The sequence below is a fragment of the Moschus berezovskii genome, chromosome 4, assembly GCF_049115385.1.
Source record: "Moschus berezovskii isolate FMDL1 chromosome 4, NW_MosBer_1.0, whole genome shotgun sequence".
Classification (NCBI taxonomy): Eukaryota; Metazoa; Chordata; class Mammalia; order Artiodactyla; family Moschidae; genus Moschus; species Moschus berezovskii.
This window is the reverse complement of record NC_142463.1, coordinates 116,073,344-116,089,698: the sequence shown is the minus strand read 5'-3', so window position 1 is coordinate 116,089,698 and position 16,355 is coordinate 116,073,344. Positions and strand designations below refer to the sequence as shown.

Below are 16,355 nucleotides of genomic sequence, written 5' to 3'. Positions count from 1 at the left end.
CCACATCACTTTATTTTTCTATTGATGTGGCTTTCTTTCCCACTGGCCTATGGGCAACATGCTTGCAGAGACTTCTTTTCATCTTTGAATCAGCAGTCTCAGAGCAATGCCTTGAATAAATGAGTGAGGAGAACCCAGTGAGAGTAGCATCCTGGAACACCCCCCAGAGAAGGTTTCAAGCAGGGAGGGTTGCAATATCAAATTCCACCAAGCAGTCACATAAGATGAGGGCCAAAGGGCCTATAGCATGTGACCAATGGGAGACCACTTGTGACCTTCTTAAAAGCAGCATGGATTCTCTTCAAGTCTTGTCAGGACATATAGCCACCATACACTGATGACTAGGGAGATGCTTGTCAAAATTTGAGAATTAAGGGAGCCAATGGGGGACACTAGTCAAATCACATCCTCACGGAGATGTCAGCGGAGTTTGCATAGCCTCGCGAAGCCATCTTAGGTGTGGAGAAGAGGAGAAGGATCTCTATACCTGCCCCAGCTCTAAGTTTTCCCTCCATCCACCCATGGATCAGGACTTTTAAGACAACTCCCTCAACCATACCACCAACAGGCCAAGAGAGCAAAATAATATCTGGAAATCCTTCGTGGTTGCAGGTAGATGTGGGTCCAAAAGTCCTTTCTCCTGGATACTTCCAGCCTTGTTTCTGTGTTAAAGAAGGTACTGTATGTAGGAACTAAATTCATATGCTGATACTTAGCTAGTCACTAGGAACTAAAAGATGAAAAAGGTAGACCCCACCGGCAAGGAGCTGAGAGTATACTGGGGAAAGAGTATGCGAGTAAGCAGATTTTTTTTTTTTTTTAGTTTATTTATTTTAATCGGAGGCTAATTACTTTACGATATTGTATTGGTTTTGCCATACATTGACATGAATCAGTAAGCAAGGTGGATATAACCATAGAGGTGAATAGGAGGAAACTGAGAGGCCCAGAAGAGGGCTCCTGTTCTAGCCTGGGGTTTCAGGGAAGTCTTTCCCAAGGTGGTCACAACTTTAATAGGGGAATGGGAGGATGGTGGAGAAAGGTGAACTAGGTGGCAGGGACTAGGGTAGTCCAGTAAACCAAGTGGCAGCAACCATTTCCAGCAGTAAGAAATTGTGTGTGGGGAGTCCTAGATGGGAGACCTGGTGACAGGACATGAGACCAAGCTCAAGATGGGAAGCCAGCAGAGCCTGAAGGATTTTGTCCTCCAGGACTGTGACCTTAGTTAGATTTTAGCTTATAAGTGGTGGGGGACCTTGGAAGGGTTTAAAGCAAGGCTGAGACATTGTCAGCTTTGGCTTTTAAATAGCTCACTCTGCTGCTTCTCGTGCTTCTTTCTTTCATGTCCCTTTATTTTCACATGTTGTGACGCAAAAGCTACATGTGATTAAAGCGAGCTCTGAAAACGGGAAATGGAAGTCTGTGGGCTGACATTTACATGCACATGGTCTGTTGGCCGTCCTGAGGCGGGCCAGTCTGCTGTATAGGAGGGGCTTCTCTCTCCTGTGGTCTTTGCCCCTCCTTGGTCTTCTCTCTGGTGAGTCTGTCCCTGCCTCTACCTCCCAGGCACCACTACCTCCTTGCACATTGGGTTTCTCTAACAATAGGTCATTTTCACTGAAGATGTTTCTTCACTGGGAGCCAGACTGTGTGTAAGTGCTTGTGTATGTGTTTGAGGGGGAAGGGAAGTAGTGTGTGTGAGGTGTGTGTACTATCATCTCAGATCATGCAAACCCTGATTGTGTCTTGTCACTCTCACACTGCCAGTGAGTCACAAGGAGCCTGGACGTCCCCAGAGAGACTGAAGCTGGGGACTTGAGATAGAGGATCTGCCACAGTCCGTTCCTGGACCTCGTCTGCATCTTGCCATCTCAGGCATGATCCTCGCATGCCTTCCTTCCCTTCTGCCCCTGAGTCACCTTTATTGTGAATTGGGCTTTCCTGTCCCACAAATGACATCAGTAGGTGATCTTGAACCTAGCACCTTGTGACAGATCCTGTCCCTCTGAGTTCTTACTGCTCCTTCCCTTGCCCCCAAGGACCTGAGTGGTGGCAGAAGACAGGCTTGGGAACTGGAGGCCAGGGGAACAGAGCTCCTGAGAAACCCATGGTGAGGGGCCAGGTTCTGCTCTTAGTCATCCGAGTTTCAGTCTTTCACTTTCATCCTCCTTCGGGAGGAAAGCAGCTTGCATTAGTTATCAGAGTCACCTGACTTCAGGGTAGCACCCACACTAACCTTTAGGGTGTGCCCTAAGCCTGCCATAGAATCCCTTAGAGGTGTTTAAAACTTGGCAGTTTATAAAGAACTTTTACTCAAATTTAAAATAGTCTGATTCCCCCAACAATCTTGTGGTATAGATAAACAGAGAGTATTAAGCCCACTTTACAGAAGATGAACTGAGACATGAGGTGACACCTTCTGGCACACAGCTGGTGATCAGTGAGAATGGAAGTCAGTGCAGCTGTGGGAATGCAGAAGCAACAAGGAAACTCAGAACCATACTGTCTCCAACCAAATTCACAGACTTGAAACTCAGAGAATGGATTCCTGTCACGTTCCCCTTGCCACCACTTTCCTGTCCTCCCACAGAGTAAATGAATCAATGAGCTTCCCTTCCTCCGTGGTGTCCAGGTCAGGACCTTGGAGGTCATTGTCCATGGAGGCATCCTTTGGGCACATGACAAAGAAATGGGTGAGACAGATCTTGCCTTAAACAAAAATGTTCATATTTCTTGGGTTCAGTCCCAGAAATACCTACTGAGGCCTCTCGTGTGCTGGTCCTGTGCTGTGTGTGATGGGGTACAGGTGAGGGGCACACAGGGAGGAATGCGTTGGGGTACAGTCCCGCTGTTGGCAGCACAGGGTAGCCGACAGAGCATCGGCATTGGGTGCAGGCGAGCTTGGGTTTCACGTGAGCTCTGCTGCTTCCAATAGCCAGTGACCCTGAGCAAGTAGGCTTTTAAGCTCTTTGAGTCTCATGGTCTTCATCTGTGAAGTGGGAATAAGAATATGGACCTTACTAGATTGCTGTGAAGGTTAAAATAAGGTGCTTAACGCACTTGGCACAGTGTCTGGTGCTGAGGATTCATGTCCTGAGCTGATTCCTTTCTTTCTCTTTCCCTCACTTGAATCCAGAAACAGGATTCAGTAAAGGAAGCTCTGCACACATCCCACTGCACCTAGCCACTCGGCTAAACCATCAGACTTACTCCACTTTATTGCTCAGATGCCAATTCCCTGCTACCTTCTCCTCTCCTTGGGGAACTCATGAGCTATGGGGATAGACAAGCAACACAGCTATTTGTATGAAGCAGAATGAAGTAAGCCAACAAACAAGCCAACAAAAAGCACAGCTCAGTTCAGTTCAGTCGCTCAGTTGTGTCTGACTCTTTGCGACCCCATGGACTGCAGCACGCCAGGCTTCCCTGTCCATCACCAACTCCTGGAGCCTACTCAAACTCATGTCCATTGAGTCGGTGATGCCATCCAACCATCTCATCCTCTGTTGTCCCCTTCTCCTCCCACCTTCAATCTTTCCCAGCATCAGGGTCTTTTCCAATGAATCAGTTCTTCGCCTCAGGTGGCCAAAGTATTGGAGTTTCAGCTTCAGCATTAGTGCTTCCAATGAATATTCAGGACTGATCTCCTTTAGGATGGACTGGTTTGATCTCCTTGAAGTTCAAAGGACTCTCAAGAGTCTTCTCCAACACCACAGTTCAAAAGCATCAATTCTTCTGCTCTCAGCTTTCTTTATAGTCCAACTCTCACATCCATACATGACTACTGAAAAAAACCATAGCTTTGACTAGATGGATTTCTGTCGGCAAAGTAATATCTCTGCTTTTTCATATGCTGTCTAGATTGGTCATAGCTTTTCTTTCAAGGAGCAAGCGTCTTTTAATTTCATGGCTTCAGTCACCATCTGCAGTGCTTTTGGAGCCCCCAAAATGAAGTCCATTACTGTTTCCATTTCCCCCCTGTTTGCCATGAAGTGATGGGACCGGATGCCATGATCTTGGTTTTTTGAATGTTGAGTTTTTAGCCAGTTTTCCCAGTCTACTCTTCACTTTCAAAAAGAGGCTCTATAATTCTTTGCTTTCTGCCATAATGGTGGTGTCATATGCGTGTCTGAGGTTATTGATATTTCTCCTGGCAATCTTGATTCCATCTTGTGCTTCATCCAGCCTGGCATTTCACATGATGTACTCTGCATATAAGTTAAATAAGCAGGGTAACAATATACAACCTTGATGTCCTCCTTTCCCAATTTGGAACCAGTCTGTTGTTCCATGTCCTGTTCTAACTGTTGCTTCTTGACCTGCATACAGATTTCTCAGGAGGCAGGTCAGGTGGTCTGGTATTCCCATCTCTTGAAGAACTTTTCACAGTTTGTTGTGATCCACACAGTCAAAGGCTTTGGCATAGTTAACAAAGCAGAAGTAGATATTTTCCTGGAACTCTCTAGATTTTTTGATGATCCAATGGATGTTGGCAATTTGATCTCTGGTTCCACCACCTTTTCTAAATCCAGGTTGAACATCTGGAAGTTCTTGGTTCACATACTATTGAAGCCTGGCTTGGAGAATTTTGAGCATTACTTTGCTAAAATGTGAAATGAGCACAATGGTAGTTTGAACATTCTTTGGCATTGCCTTTCTTTGGGATTGGAATGAAAACTGACCTTTCCCAGTCCTCTGGTCACTGCTGAGTTTTCCAAATTTGCTGGCATATTGAGTGCAACACTTTCACAACATTATCGTTTAGGATTTGAAATAGCTCAGCTGGAATTCCATCACCTCCATTAGCTTTGCTCCTAGTGATGCTTCCATAGGCTGAAGGAAATTAGGAGGAAAGCATGGCTGGACCAGAAGTATGGAGCTCAACTAAGGCCCCAGAAAGGAAGCAGCACTTGAACTAAGCTTAAGGGATCACTGTATTCAAGGGTGAGCATACTCCTTGATCAAGGGTGGAATTCTTCCAGGCTGGACTGCAGGTTCTGGGCCAGCTCGGGACAGGAAGATCCATCTGGTATCAGCACTGCCTTGACATGCTTCCAGTCAAATTGCACGTTCCTCCAAGTGGAGCCAGAAGAGCTGCATGGGAAGAAGGAACACCAGGTCATAGGGTGGATTCTGTGGTGGGCTCATAGGACACTGCCTGTCCCCCAGTGTGGAGTGCCCACTCCCACGACATAGCAAGCTCTCTCCTACTCTTCGTCACCACAGCTACTATCACAGGACTTCTCAGTTCAGCTTGCAGCAGAAAAACCTCACCACATGGCTCAGAATTGGTGATGTAGCCAGTATTTCTGGATTCCAGTTTGAATCAGGACCTGCATCCCTCACTGGGCCAGGCATTGTTTTCTCTTTAAACAGCTAGGCTGCAGACCTGAGTCAGTTTCAGACTTTCTGCTTCCTGGGACTGCATGTCTGTGTTATAAAAATAGAAATGGGTTGCACTACTTGGAGTGGGTTTTTTAAAGATATATATATTTCTCTATAAGTGTGCAAGCTAGTTTTGGTGAGGATGCAAAAAGATGTAGGCACCAACTTACTTCAGTGACATTGAAAGAGTGAGTGAGTATTAGTTGTGCAGTTGTGTCTGACTCTTTTTGACCCCGTAGACTATAGACCGCCGGGTTCCTCTGCCCAGGGAACTCTGTAGGCAAGAATACTGGAGTGGGATGCCATTCCCTTCTCCACGGGATCTTCCCGAACCAGAGATCAAACTCAGGTCTCCTACATTGCAGGCAGATTCTTTATCATCTGAGGCACCAGGGAAACCCTCAGCGACATTAAACATCTTGAATAATACCATAGTGAGGTGTTTATGTGATTGTCTCGTTTAACACAAAATCCTGAAAGATGGCAACCCTGTTTCACAGGTTAGAAAACTTGGACTCAGAGAGGTTAAGTAACTTGCCCAAGATCACACAGCTAGCACTTGGTAGAGCAAGGGCTTGAACTCGGGCAGTCTGACTAGTGCCCTGGAGTTACACTCTTCTCTCAAATGCATTATAGGCTGGTATCTAAATGTTTGTCCCTCTCACCATGCTTAATGTGGCCTGGCCAGCACAACACTAGCCCTCCTGCTGTAGAAAGATATGTTCCCAGATTCTGGCTGTGCCTGAGAGGAGATGGCTTTTGTCTCAGAAGTGGCCAAATAAGCAATTATGGGGGATGCTGCAAGGCAATTCTTGCCTGGATGCGACTGGACTGGGTGAATTCTGTTCCTTTCCCCTGAATTTACAAGCGATGGACTCACAGAAACAGTAGAGATTATCCATCTCCCTCCCCTGACACCAGGGCCCCTCCCAAGGATGTTGCTTACTCTCCAGGACACTGAGTGCGTGCAACCTTTAGGACAGCCATCATCGATTATTTCCTTATGTTAGTGAATTAATATAAATGGGAAGGAGACCATTGTGGTGTGGTGGTCGTTGTTTTTCAGTCACTGCCATGTCCGACTGTTTGCAATCCCAAGGACTGCTGCACACCAGGCTTCCCTGTCTTCTACTACCTCCCAGAATTTGCCCAAACTCATGTCCATTGAGTCGGTGATGGACTCTCTCATCCTCTTACACCCCCTTCACCCTTTGCCTTCAATCTTTCCCACCATCAGGGTCTTTTCCAATGAGCTGGCTCTTCGCATCAGATGGCCAAAGTATTGGAGCCTCAGCTTCTGCATCAGTCCCTCTTGAATTCTAGTTCTGTCTATAACTAGTCATGTCTTGAACAAGGCACCTAAATTCTGTGGGTCTCTGTTTTCTCACCTATAAAATAGGAATACTAATCACGGCCCTGACTCTCCCTCAGGCCTGCTGTGAACCTTCAATGTAACAGACTGTTCTCTGTTTGCAGGACCAGGGGCTTCCAGAACCCCCATGGTGGTAACTGGGACCCTGGGGGACTCTGTCACTTTGCCCCTGCAGCTGCAGGATGGACAGCAGGTGGTAAGCATCTCCTGGGTATGTTGCTCGGTCCCCAGGGCAATAGCCTCGGTAACCTTGGTAGAAGCTGGAGGACCAGACACCTTTCACCAGGCAGAATAGCAGTACTGGGGTCGTTTGAGTGTGGTGGGCCCAGACCGCTCCTTGCAGATCAGCCACCTGAGTTGGGCAGACGCGGGGTCCTACCGAGCCCACATTAATCTACGGAGCTCCCACCTCACCCACACCAGGGAGTACAGCCTGCAGGTCTACGGTGAGTGTCCAGGGTATGGCAACAGGTGGGTGTGTGGGGAGCTGTCTTTCAGTCACTTTTATAGCCTTTCCCACTTCCCTTTTAGAAACAATTATAGTTTTCTTTCTAATTATGAGACTAACATGTGCTTGACTGAGAAAAACATGGAAAGTAGAGTTGCCTGGGAGAATATCCTGAAAAATGTTGATGGCTGGGATGTGTCTCAGACCAATTGCAGTAGAATCCCTGCATTTGGGCAGAGAATGGGATTTCGGGCCCTGAGAACCAGCTTCTGCCACAACCAACTTGCGAGGTCTCGAGCCTCCTCCTTGCTAGAACAGAGCATTACCGTTTGTGAGAATAAAATTCACAGGAAAGAGCTTTGTAAAGCTCCGTACAGATGTAGGAGAACACTACTATCGTATTCCTCAAGGAAATGTCAGTGACTGTTTTAGCAGGGAAACTACAAAGAAGACAGTGGGGCGGGGGTGCCCGGCACACAGCAGCAATGCTGGCCAGCGGAGGCACAGTCACGTGCTTTTAGAGTCAGCCTGCTTATTACTCATGTGGAGAGGGAGAGGGGCCGAAGGTCTCAGATCCCTCGGTCCTCATCCCACAGCCCAGAAAGGATGGCACTGAGGCCTCAGGGACCAGATGACCATAATGGGAGTTGCTGAGAAGCCAATTCTAGACTGCAGAGAAGTTTAATAGTCAGCAGCTTTGTTCTGTGGGGATGAAGCAGGAAGTCTGGGACCTCAAGACTAAAACAATCTCATGACAGCCTCCCAGGTGAGACCAGTGGGAGGCCCGTGGGAGATGGCTTCAAGGAAATGCCTCACAGGCCAAGCACTTCTCATGTTCTGGGAGGATCACAAGGCCTTTGCAAGACTTGGATTAGCTGTGATTCCAGTCTTTGACTGAGGGACAAGGTTGCCGTGGATAGCAAGGTCACCAGGATGCCATGGCAGGAAGGTACCAATGAAAAGTGAGGATGAACACAGGAAGATGAGTGATTGTGGGAAAGTGGAGAACCTTCTCACACAATTTTCTGGATTATGGAACCCAGGAATATTCCTATTCCTATTGTTAATAGATGAAGGTTTTTTTTTTTTTTTTAAACTTGGGTTGACAGAATTGCCCTGGTCAGGTTCACATGGTTGGGGTGAAAGCATTTATGTCATAAATTGGCTTGGAATGAATGATTGTGGCCCATTCCTCAGACAGAGCAAGGGAACACTGGGTGGAGGGCTGTTGGGACCTGGGGTAGGGTTGTTCACCCAGAGATGGTGGGAGAGGCCCTCTCACTGTGCTGATGGCCATTCTGGTAGGACAGCTCAGTGTGGATTCTGAGAAGGATATAAGGCTGTGCTAACTGATCAGAGTTGGGGTCTTCCAGAGATGGTTTCTAAGGCAACAGTTATGATAAAAGTCCAGATTTTCATGCTTCACGGGGCATTTTCCAAAGTCACGGTTGTTCCATGACAGCTTTGCTGGCAGGTAGGAAAGTGCAAGTCGCTCAGTTATCGGGGTCCAGCCTCGATAAGGCCCAGGGTATCCTCGGGATGAACGGCGTCGGCGTTAGAGAGAGAGAGAAAGAGAGAGACAGGGGCTGATGATTCCTTGGTTTACGCTGGAAACCAATAAAACCCCAGCACGGGGCTTGCTCTGTTTACGTAGGCCGCAGGCGCCCTCTCGAATCACTTGAGGCACCCCACCAGGGTACCCCCTCGAGTGGGTCTTAGAAGCCCAGGCAGATAAGTAAACTCAGAGGGCCCATCGCTCCAAGGATCTCAACCAGAAAAAGGAGAATAGAGAAAAGGATGGAAAAAGAGAAAGAACGACACGGGGAGACCAAGCTTCAGTGAGCAAGGCCCAAAACTTTATTTTCCAGTGCTGCTTTTATACCCTAAGTTGTGCACATAAAAAACAGAGAAAGAGAGGTATAGAGTCACGCCAAAATCACGCGGGGTCAGCAGTCTTGACCCTTATCAGGATCAGGGCTCATTTTTGTATGTCTCGTGATATACAAAAGTTTTGGGTGGTTTACATCATCTTCTGGCCAGGTGGCCTGCTAACAGTTTATGGCCCTCTCTCCTAACAAAGGTTAGTTAGCTAGAAAAAGGCTTATATTCTTTTAAGTTGATTTTCCTAAAGTCAGGTGCTATACACATGACAAGGTTACATTCCTATAAGGTACAGGTGTAGTGAGCTACAAGAAAGGAATTTATTAACTTAAGATCTGATGTGGTTAAATCAAAGGCTACTACTTATATTCTCTATATGTGATTAATATATTTCCAAGGATACAACAGATACAGGAAACTTTGCAGCAAGCATTGATTCAACAATGAAATCTCTTTTAGTACTATTCTAATGATTTTAACTTCTTCAACAGATTCCTGTATTTTAGAATATTAGGCTTTCTGTCCTTGCATGGCTGGGAGGCTATAAACAGTCACACCCATAGTTGTAAGAGCCCGGACAAACTTGTCATGCAAGTTAGAAAGCTATCAGAGAGGCTTGGATTGGAACACTCCTATTAAGCCGAGGAGAACTTTTAAACTACAGCTCTGAATTAATGTTTTCAGAGAAAGGTGGTTGGGGGGAAGCCCCTGTAAGTATTAGAGGACTTGGTAAGAGGCGTAAGATAGTAAAGCAGTCAGATTCCGGTTTTCTTTGGGGTAGATGCTCAGGTAAGTCCAGGGGGCTCCTCGAGTCCTGATTAGCCTTTGCCTGTCAGGCCTCTTCCCCAGTTGACCTTTGCCACGGGTAGAATTTCCCTCGCTGGCTCCCGGCACTCAGTGGTATCCAACTCTTTATGACCCCATGGACTGTACAGTCCATGGTATTATGCAGGCCAGAATACTGGAGTGGGTAGCCTTTCCCTTCTCCAGGGGATCTTCCCAACCCAGGAATTGAACTAGGGTCTCCTGTGTTGCTGGCAGATTCTTTACCAGTTGAGCCACAAGGAAAGTCCAGGTAGGAAAAAGGGTTTTTATTTCCAGGAGAAGGAGATAGACAACATATTAAAAATCAGAGACGTTACTTTGCTGACAAAAGTCCATCTAGTCAAACCTATGGTTTTTACAGTAGTCATGTGTGGATGTGAGACTTGGACCATAAAAGAAAGCTGAGTGCCAAAGAATTGATGCTTCCGAACTATGGTGTTGGAGAAGACCCTTGAGGGTCCCTTGGGCTGCAAGGAGATCAAACCCATCAATGAAGCTACTACTTCATACTATTGTTCTGAGAACCAGAGGAGATATTAAGTGACAGGTCTTATAAAGCCCAAAGCTCTCGAATAGACGTGGGCAGATTCTACCTCTGTTGTTTTGTATGTGTATTCAGGGTGGTGCAGGGTCTTGGTGGCAGCACTTCCTACTTCTGCCCCATGGAGGGAAGGCCCAGAGCAATTTCCCAGTCCTCAGTTGGTTCTTTCTTTGACACACAGAGCAGCTGGCCCAGCCCCGTGTCACAGTGAGCACGAGAACTAGTGGGAATGGATATTGCCTCACCGTCTTGACATGTGTGGCAGAAAGCAGAGGAGGCGCTGTGACCTAGAGCTGGATGCCTCTGGGACCCCAGACTGCTGTGCCCCAGGAGGGTCTGTCTTCAGTGCCACGCTGAGGCCTGGGGACAGCTCTGAACTTTACCTGCATGGCCAAGAACCCAGTCAATAACAGTAGCTCCCTTCCCATCTTGGCGGCACCTTCATGCACAGGCACCTGGCATCTGAGCATGTACCCTGCTTGACAGCTCTGAAATGGAAGGTGCAGGAAGGAGTCCTGTCCCCTTCAGGCCCTGAGGAGAAAGGCAAACACTCGAGAGAGAGTGGGTTGGCCAGGGTGTGTCCGAGTGGTCGGGGAGAGGGAGACCCACTGGAGTCGACGGGGAGGCTGGAGGGATCTGGGCAGGAGGGGCTGGCTGGGACCTGTGGCTGCCCTGAGCGGGCAGGGAGGCCCTGACGCAGAAGCTGTGGTTTTCTCTCCCCATCTGCATGGCCAGGAATCCTGGGCGGTGAGGAATCAGTAGGGGAGACAGTGATCGGCAACCTTGGGAAGTCAGCTACTCTGCCCCTGGAGGTCCCAGCGGGGCAGGAGGTAGAAAAGGTTACCTGGAGCTCTCGAGGCCTTGTTGCTATTTTGCGACCAGGACCGGCAGGGGAGCCAATCCTGGTTGCTGGGAATCAGGGACCCTACAGCCAGCGACTGAGCATCCCCCACCACAACTACTCTCTTCAGATCAGCTCCCTGAGGCTGCAGGACTCTGGCCCCTATAGAGCCTGGATAACTCTGCATAGTCCCCCAATCATCATCACCAAGGATTTCATCCTGCGTGTCTATGGTGAGGGGGTTAGAGGGCTTATGTTTGAACATGACCTTCCCTCTCCTCTGCTTGGCCAGGCTGGAGCCTTCTCATGGCTTGAACCTTCCCTTCTTGGCACAGAGAGACTGCAGGAGCCCAAAATCACAGCCAGCTCTCAGATCATGAAGGATGGGACCTGCTTTGTCACACTGGCCTGTTCGCTGGACAAGGTTGGAGAGGATGTTCAGTACAGCTGCGACCCCCGAGGCCAGGGGGCAGTTGTGTCACACGGGGGCACCACTCTCAGCGTCTCCTGGAGACCTGGGGTCAGCGACAGCTATCAGTGTACAGTCAAGAACCCCATCAGCCAGAGCTCCCACTCCATCCCCGTCAGGTCCCTCTGCTCAGGTAACAGCTTCCTTCTGAGAACCTTTCTCTCCCAGTCCAGATTCTCAGCATGCCTGCCTGCCTTCCTTGGAGTTCTGGGAATGATTGAAGAAGAGGAGGGCTGGATTAGTTTGCAACAGGGAGTGTCTCTGGGGTGGCAGGAGATGAGAACTCTGGAGCTCTGCCCACCTTCTGTCGGCACTGTGCCTAGATGTGTGGCAGGCTCAGCTGGGCAATGGCTCATTCCTGGGACTCCCTGAGAAAAGCTGCTTCACTCACCCCATTCAGTCCTGCAGAACCCCTGGAGGAGGGGGTCCCAGACCTCCTTGCCTGTGAAGCTCTGCCCTTCTCCTTGCCTGTAGCTGCTCTGAGAGGACAATGGGACCGTGTTCCTCTGGTGGGCAAAGGTGGCTTCTCCTGGCTTCCACAGGCCACGGCAGGAAACCACCTCAGTCCCAACACACCTGTGTCTCTCGTCTTCTCCACTGACTTCTTGAAACGGTTGTCTCTGCTTCCTGTCTCTTGTTCCTCACCAGCCATCCACACTTCAACCCCTTGTGGCTGGTTTGTCCCAGTGGCATCCTGATGGCTAAGCTCATGGTTCCTCCTCAATTGTCATCCTTGACCTGCTTTCCTCAGCCATCTGGGCAGCTCTCTCCTGGACTTTTTTTCTCCAGCCAGCGTCCTTTTCAGGACTGATGCTGTCCTTTGCCCAGGCCTCTCCCAGCACCTCCTCTTTTCTTCCTGTTGCCAAAGGCAGAAGGTCAGGCATTATTTAGAACCTTTATCTTCCCTGCTGCCTGCCCTTGCTCACACCTTCCTTGCTTCACATATTCTTCACCTGGTCTTCTAACTTCTCTCCCCTCCCAATCACCCTCCTGATTGTGCTGCTGCTGCTGCTGCTGCTAAGTCACTTCAGTCGTGTCCGACTCTGTGTGACCCCATGGACGGCAGCCCACCAGGCTCCCCCATCCCTGGGATTCTCCAGGCAAGAACACCGGAGCGGGATGCCATTTCCTTCTCCAATGTGTGAAAGTGAAAAGTGAAAGTGAAGTCGCTCAGTTCTGTCCGACCTTTAGCGACCCCACGGACTGCAGCCTACCAGGCTCCTCCATCCATGGGATTTTCTAGGCAAGAGTACTGGAGTGGCTTGCCATTGCCTTCTCCGGATTGTGCTGCTAGGGGAATTCTAAATGAAAGAAATGCTTGTGTTTCTTTTCTGCTTTAAACATTATGGTGTCTGCCCAGTATCTAAAGTATAAATATTTTAGCACCTCTTTGTTCATAAGCAACACATATTTACAGAGCATTTTTAAGGCCTATGTTGTTCTAGTCATTGAAGATACGGTGAAGAAGAGGTCTGGATAAATTCCCACCCCTTGGGGAACTCACAACTGTAACCACCTTTAGCTGACTCTAGTAAATGAATTTTGGAGAAGGAAATGGCAACCCACTCCAGTATTCTTGCCTGGAGAATCCCAGGGACGGGAAAGCCGGGTGGGCTGCCGTTTATAGGGGTTGCACAGAGTCAGACACGACTGAAGCGACTTAGCAGCAGCAGCAGCAGTAAATGACTTTAGAAGAACACTGAGCATGCTGTATAATGGCCTTGATGCATGTGTCTGTCTCCTCAATTGAATCATGACAAAGCCCATGCTTACCTTTCTCTGCACCTCCAGTACCCAGCTTGTAATAGAGGTTTAAACTGTGAATTTGACAAGCATTTAAGGACAGTCTGAGCTGGGTGTAATGGGACACAAGGAAAAAGGATCATTGGTTTCAGACATTAGCATTCTCCCTCCCGATGGGACATGGAGGATATTTCAACTCCATCCCCAGATACAGCTTCCACAAGGGGCTTCTAGCCCCCCCTGCACCTCTGACTTTTCTTCCTGGAAAACTCCTCCCCCTGGTTTCTCTGTCTTCCTATTTCTTCCCTTGTCTTCCTTTTACCCAACTCCTAACCTGTGATCATTGTTAATTCAGGTTCCTTCCTACCCTGCTGCCTGAGGAAAGAGTTTCTTCTCTTTTTGATCCTGGGAGCTTTGCAGAGTAAATAGATTTGAACTTGGCATGTGGAAAAGCCAAGAGTAGGAACGTGAAAAGAAGGTCACTCTGTGAAACACAGATAGGAAATCTACACAGAGAAAGAGGAGTGTGACCTGACACCTGAATCTCCAGGTGTGAGAGAGAAACACTTGTACTGATTAAACCATGAAACCTATTTTGTTTGCAAACTGAGTTCAAAACAATGAAGAAACAGTTACATATTTTCTGTTCAAAACCACCTGCTTATGTTTTGTTTAATTGTGTTTTAACATGTTCAGAAAGAAATTGAATGGTTTGAAATATAATATATAATGATAATAAAATTATTAAATATTGTGCATAGGTATTATTTTTTATTAAAATTTATGTAAATGAGCTCAGAGGGCCCAGATTCAACTTAAATTTTGTCTCCTTGAAGCATTCTTTTTTTTTAAGTAATTAATTTATTTTTTATTGGAGGCAAATTATTTTACAATATTATATTGGTTGGTTTTGCCATATATTGACATGAATTCGCCCCGGGTTTACATAAGTTCCCCCTCCTGAACCCCCCTCCCACCTCCCTCCTCCCTCCATCCTCCCTCTGGGTCATCCCCGCACGCCAGCTCCGAGCATCTTATAACATGCATCGACCCTGAACTAGTGATTCGTTTCACATATGACAACACACGTGTTTCAATGCCATTCTTCTTGAAGCATTCTTTTACCACCTTATTTAAGCAAATCTCCCTGGGTTATTGTACCCAGTTAGTTTTGTCAAATTATCACAATTTGTAAGTATATATTGCTAGTTTACTTGTTTTTTGTCTGTCTCCCCCACAAGACATTCAGCCATTGAGGGTTCTTGGCTTATGGTAGATATTTTAATTTTTTTTTTTTAACACATGAATGACTAGATGGATCAGAGTTGAGAACATTGTTTTTAAGATTTGAGGACTATTAGGAAGTTTCATCGGAGAAGGCAATGGCAAGCCACTCCAGTACTCTTGCCTAGAAAATCCCATGGATGTAGGAGCCTGGTAGGCTGCAGTCCATGGGATGGCTATGAGTCAGACATGATTGAGCGACTTCACTTTCACTTTTCACTTTCACACATTGGAGAAGGAAATGGCAACCCACTCCAGTGTTCTTGCCTGGAGAATCCCAGGGTCAGGGGAGCCTGGTGGGCTTCCATCTATGGGGTCGCAAAGAGTCAGACACTACTGAAGTGACTTAGCAGCAGCAGCAGCAGGAAGTTTCATAAAAATTGGAGTCCTATATGATTGTGTGTTTTTTCCTTTATGCTTTTGATAAAGGGAAGAGGAAAATGGAATCTTCAGCCTAAAATTTCCTTGAGTGTTCAATAGCTAGCAAAAGAAAGAAGTTGGAGGTTTTGACAGCAAGCTGTTTTGAAGTGCTAAATAGATTGCTCTAGAGTTTGAGCCCAGAGAAGGAAATGGCACCCCACTCCAGTACTCTTGCCTGGAAAATCCCATGGACAGAGAAGCCTGGTGGGCTGCAGTCCATGTCGCTACGAGTCAGACATGACCGAGTGACTTCACTTTCACTTTTCACTTTCACACATTGGAGAAGGAAATGGCAACCCACTCCAGGGTTCTTGCCTGGAGAATCCCAGGGACGGGGGAGCCTGGTGGGCTGCCGTCTATGGGGTCGCACAGAGTTGGACACGACTGAAGTGACTTAGCAGCAACAGCAGCAGCAGCAGAGTTTGAACCATGTGCAAACAATGGAACCAAAAGTATAATTTAGGTGAGAGAATGACCTTGAACATCTTTTTTTTCACTCTCAACTGATTACTTTAGTTCCTACTTCACTTAGAATGAGGATTGACATACTCCATCCATTATAAAGATTCTAGTAAAGTAGTTGGTGATATATCCTGAAATGTAAATAGTCAGCCAAGATCACAAGCTATTTGAGAGTCTCCAAACAAACAGAATCAATTAAAAAAAGAAAAAAAGAAAAAAAACTTGAAAGACAGAGAATGCAGGGAGCAAGAGAAAAAAAATAACCCCCCTAAATCTGTATTTAATATTCTTAGAAACATGAGAAGATATTACATTTTTAAAAAGGAATAGAATGGAGCATGATGGAGTAGGATGACCCTGAACTCTCTTTCTCCCATAAAGAAAGAAAGAAAGTGAAGTTGCTCAGTCATGTCCGACTCTTTGCTACCCCCTGGACTGTAGCCCACCAGGCTCCTCCATCCATGGGTTTCTCCAGGCAAGAATACTGGAGTAGGTTGCCATTTCCTTCTCCAGGGGATCTTGCTGACCCAGGGATCAACCCCAGGTCTCCTGCATTGCAGGCAGACACTTTAAACTTCTGAGCCACCAGGGAAGCCCATGGGCACACAAATTATAACTATTTACAGAGAAGTATCAATGAGAAAAGCTGGAAGACTAGCAGAAAAGATTTTCTACAACTAAAGA

At 47.3% G+C, this 16,355-nt stretch overlaps 1 pseudogene across 1 annotated transcript; it reads left to right on the top strand.

Moving 5' to 3' along the window:
* Positions 1–616: 616 nt before the first annotated feature.
* Positions 617–13,934, top strand: LOC129540450 (T-lymphocyte surface antigen Ly-9-like; annotated as a pseudogene). Its single transcript, XR_016037144.1, has 7 exons — positions 617–681; positions 1,467–1,537; positions 6,862–7,203; positions 10,634–10,903; positions 11,182–11,526; positions 11,629–11,895; positions 13,861–13,934. The product of XR_016037144.1 is annotated as a T-lymphocyte surface antigen Ly-9-like (transcript).
* The last annotated feature ends 2,421 nt before the right edge of the window (positions 13,935–16,355 follow it).